Here is a 4,546-nt window from a genome sequence, read left to right on the forward strand (position 1 = left end):
TTGGATATAGGAAGGTTCCCAGACCATAATGACCTGGTGTCCCTCCCTAGGGGTTGGGCCAGTTTTCTAGCAACTGTTATCTCTAGTGGGTGAGAAAGAATGCAGTAAGGCAGTCCTTCCCCTCAGGGCATTACTGGACTTCTCCATCCACCTACTTCAGGTCTTAATAATAGCTGCTTATTTATCTTTTGGTCTCTCACTTTCAATGGAGAAAACCATAAAATTCCAGAACAAGGGACACTGAGCACCGTAACTAAGAAAGGATCACCCGAAAAGCAGTGTGGATCTCTGTAAAATGCATTTGGAACAATACTTACAAGGAGGACATTGTGTGAACTTTTCCTGAGGAAACAAACATCTATTTACTACAGACAAAACACCAAAAACAGAAACAAAAAAAGATTCTACCCAAGCATAGCTTGGTTAAGCAACGAATGTAACTGGAGTTATGCATAAGAGCATGAGCAAGGGACTACTTACAGGTCCATAGAAAACTTATATGTAGCCATAGCATGAAGAAAATGTCTCTGTGCCCAGAAACTAGTGACTGCCTATACACCCTCAGAAAAGGGTGCAGCCTGCTGAGCACTGCCCTACAACATGACCGACCAAAAAAGAGCTCATTCTTGTGAGGGAAAATCACCGCTGCTGAAGATTCAAGAGGGCACCAGGGATGCCAGTGTGTAGGACAGTGTTCTACAACAAAGACTAGTAGTCAGATAAGGAAATAACGTGATTTAGATAAAAGAAGTTACAATATTAAGTCTATACATAAGACCGAAGCCACACATACTTAAACAAAGTAAAAATATAACTATTTTATGTGACATTAAGAAGGTATGCTAGATTACTGAGGTTTTTCCAAGATGGCGGCGGCTAGTGTGCAGCTTAGCTGAAGGGGAGAGGACCCAGAACGTGGAAATTGGTGAGTGAAGGGGCTGATCAATCCAGAACAGAGTTATGTAGACTTCCAAGAAGAAAGAGACTAACCATGATCAGAGTCCATCTAGAATCAGGTCACGCAGACTCCTCCGGGAGGAGACACCCCAAGAGGTGATCCCCAGGGACTTCCACACACCCAACACCCTACTCCCTCTTTGGAGGAGGCAGGAGGCATCCAGCAGAATCTGCCACAGACCACACTGTCTGTACCTCAGCCCCAGTGAGAGCTGCAGCTCCCACCAAAAAACAAAACAAAACAAAACAAAACCAGAGATCAGGGCTGAGAAAATGCAATTCTCCCCCAAGAACTAGGACGCCGCCATAACCCTACCCCAGCAGAGCAGAAGGATAGAGAGGCTCACAGCGGCTTCACAATGCCCGGACCCCAGTGCTGCCAGCTGCTCTTAGCAAACTGACTTCAGCTCAGGATCTGGGACTGTGGTCATTCAACATGTCCTAAGACTCTCCTGGGTCTAGCACAATAAGGTCTAGCACAAGTCCTAGCACTGGGGGCCCCCTGACCCCTGGCAGAGAAGCCCTGGCTCAGGATCGGGACTGAGAAGTCCCAACCCCTTCTGGCACTCCCCTGAGAGCACTGCCATAAGCTTGCCCTAGCAGAGGGGAAGGTCAGAGAGGAAGGACAGAGAGGCAGCCTGCCACAGGACACAGCAGCCCCGCTCCAACTCATCCAGCGGTGTCTGGCAAAGAAACCCAAGCTCTGGATCTGAGGACACTCAACCCTAACTGGTACTCTCCCGGAATCATCAAACAGGTTCCACCGCCAGGCTGCTTCTGGCAGAGAGATCTGGGCCCAGGATCTGGGATTGAGAACACTCAACCAAACTCTTTCCCGAGATACCCCAGGACCAGCCAACATAACCCCTCCTGGGAGAGGGAAAGGACAGAGAAGCAGCACACAGGACAGGTGGACACCGAGTCCTGCTACCACAGTGCCACAGAGCTGACTGTTAGCCTACCCTGCCTGTGCATTTTCCTCAGCAGGACCAAATCAGAGAGTAGAGAGCAAAGGGAACCCCTGTGCATTTCAACTGGTCCTGCAAGGGAGAGAGTGAGCCTTTTAGGGAGAGTTTGCCCCAGACCCAGGGCCTCTCCACAGAAGCAACCAGATGAGATCCCTGCTGCCCACACCCCTAGTGTGGGCATTATAGGGATTCTTGGGATAGCGACCCCAACATTGAAGCCTCTGCCTTGTGGGTCCACCAGTGTAATCCAGGCAAACAATCCCTGGATCTCAGACAGAACTGCATAATAGTGGCCTGCAGGCCACTGCCATAGTCAGAGAATCCGTGCATGCATACTGTGCCCACTAAAAGCTCATGCGAATAGCACCAGCATCACATTCCTTACTTAGGCAAAACTGAAACCACAACACATACTCCCAAACCAGTGAACTTGTCTCATCTTCCTGAAAAAACAGTCCAGAAAACAGAAAGAGATGATCATAGCCCGAACTACAAACTCGAGGAACAAACAGTGAGGGCTGTAAATAACCAGATGGCTAGAGGCAGACATAAGAACACACCCAACAAAAATCAGGACATAATGACCTCACCAGCAAACCCACAAACCAATGGACACTTCAGTTCACTAGATATACAAGAAAATAACCTCAAAACTATGTTTTTCCAGCTATTACAGGCCCATAAAGATGAAATGAACAAAGCCCTCAGAGAAATAGCCAAAGAAATCGAGATGAACAAAGAGGAAACAGCTCTCAGAGAAATGACCACGAAAATTGAGGCAAACAAAGAGGAAATGAACAAAGCTCTCAAAGAAATGTCCACACAAATGAAGGCAAATAAAGAAGAAATAAACAAAGCTCTCATAGAAATACAGGCAATTATACCCAAAGAAGTAGAGGCACAATTAGTGATACATAGAGAGGAAACAGATGAAAAAATAGAAGCCGTCATTGAACAGCAGGACTCCACATTCAAACAAATGAAGGAAATGGTGCAAGACATGAAAACAGAATTGGAATCAATAAAGAAAACACAAATAGAGAAAAACCTGTAGCTGGAGAACATAGAGAAAAGATCAGGAACTACAAAGGTAAGCATCACCAATAGAATACAAGAGATGGAAGAAAGAATCTCAGGAGCCAAAGATACACTTGCGGAAATTGACACGTCTCTCAAAGAAAAAAATAAAATCAGAAAAGTTTCAGACACAAAACATCCAAGAAATCAAGGACACCATGAAAAGACAAAACCTAAGAATAATAGGAGTAGAAGAAAAAGAAGACATCAGGCTCAAAGGTCCGGAAAATATTTTCAATGAAATTATAGAAGAAAATTTTCCCAACTTAAAGAAAGAGATGTCCATAAACATACAAGAGGCCTACAGAACACCAAGTAGACTAAACCAGAAAAGAAATTCTTCATGTCACATCAACATCCTAGTTAAAACACTGAACCTACAGAACAAAGAAAAAATTCTAAAAGCAGCAATGGAAAACGGCCAAGTAACATATGAAGGTAGATCTATCAGAATCACACCAGATTTCTCAACAGAAAGCCAGAAGGGCCTGGACAGAAATCATGCAGTCCTTAAGGGACCACAGATTCCAACCCAGACTGCTATACCTAGCAAAACTTTCAATCAACATAGACAGAGAATTCAAAATATTCCATGACAAAACCAAATTTAAACAACACCTACATAGTAAACCAGCTCTACAGAAGTTACTAGAAGGGAAACTCCAACCCAAAGAAAACAACTACATCTAAGGAAACAGAGGAAATAGATAACTACACAACAACAACAAAAAAAAAGAATACAAGCAATGAAACTCAGTGACACCACCAACCCCACATCAAAAATAAGTAACAATTGTTGGTCACTAGTATCTATCAACATCAACGGACTCAACTCCCCAATAAAAAGATACAGACTAACAGAATGGTTGCAGAAACAGGATCCAACATTCTGTAGCATCCAAGAAACACACCCAGGCAACAAAGATAAGCACTACCTCAGAGTAAAGGGCTGGAAAAATGTTTTTCAAGCAAATGGTTTCAGAAAACAAGCTGGAGTAGCGATTCTAATATCTAATAAAATAGACTTTCAACTCAAGTTAATCAAAAAAGATAAGGAGGGCCACTATATCCTCATCAAAGGAAAAATCCACCAAGAGGACATCACAATATTGAATATCTATGCCCCAAATACAAGAGCACCTACATTCATAAATGAAACAATATTAAAGCTTAAATCACACATTGATCCTGATACTTTAATAGTGGGAGACTTCAACACTCCACTCTCACCAAGGGACAGATCAACTAGACAGAAAACAAATAGGGAAATAAAAACACTTACAGAGTCCCTAAGTCAAATGGACCTAATAGATGTCTACAGATATTTTCATCCAAACACAAAAGAGTATACCTTCTTTTCAGCACCGCATGAAATCTTCTCCAAAATAGATCATATAGTTGGTCATAAAGCAAGCCTCAACAGATACAAAAAATTGAAATAGTCCCTTGTATTCTATCTGACCACCATGGACTAAAGCTGGACCTCAACAACAACAGAAATAACAAAAAGCCGACACATACATGGAAACTGAGCAACTTGCTAC

This window comes from Meriones unguiculatus, chromosome 3, assembly GCF_030254825.1.
Source record: "Meriones unguiculatus strain TT.TT164.6M chromosome 3, Bangor_MerUng_6.1, whole genome shotgun sequence".
In the NCBI taxonomy this organism is placed as follows: Eukaryota; Metazoa; Chordata; class Mammalia; order Rodentia; family Muridae; genus Meriones; species Meriones unguiculatus.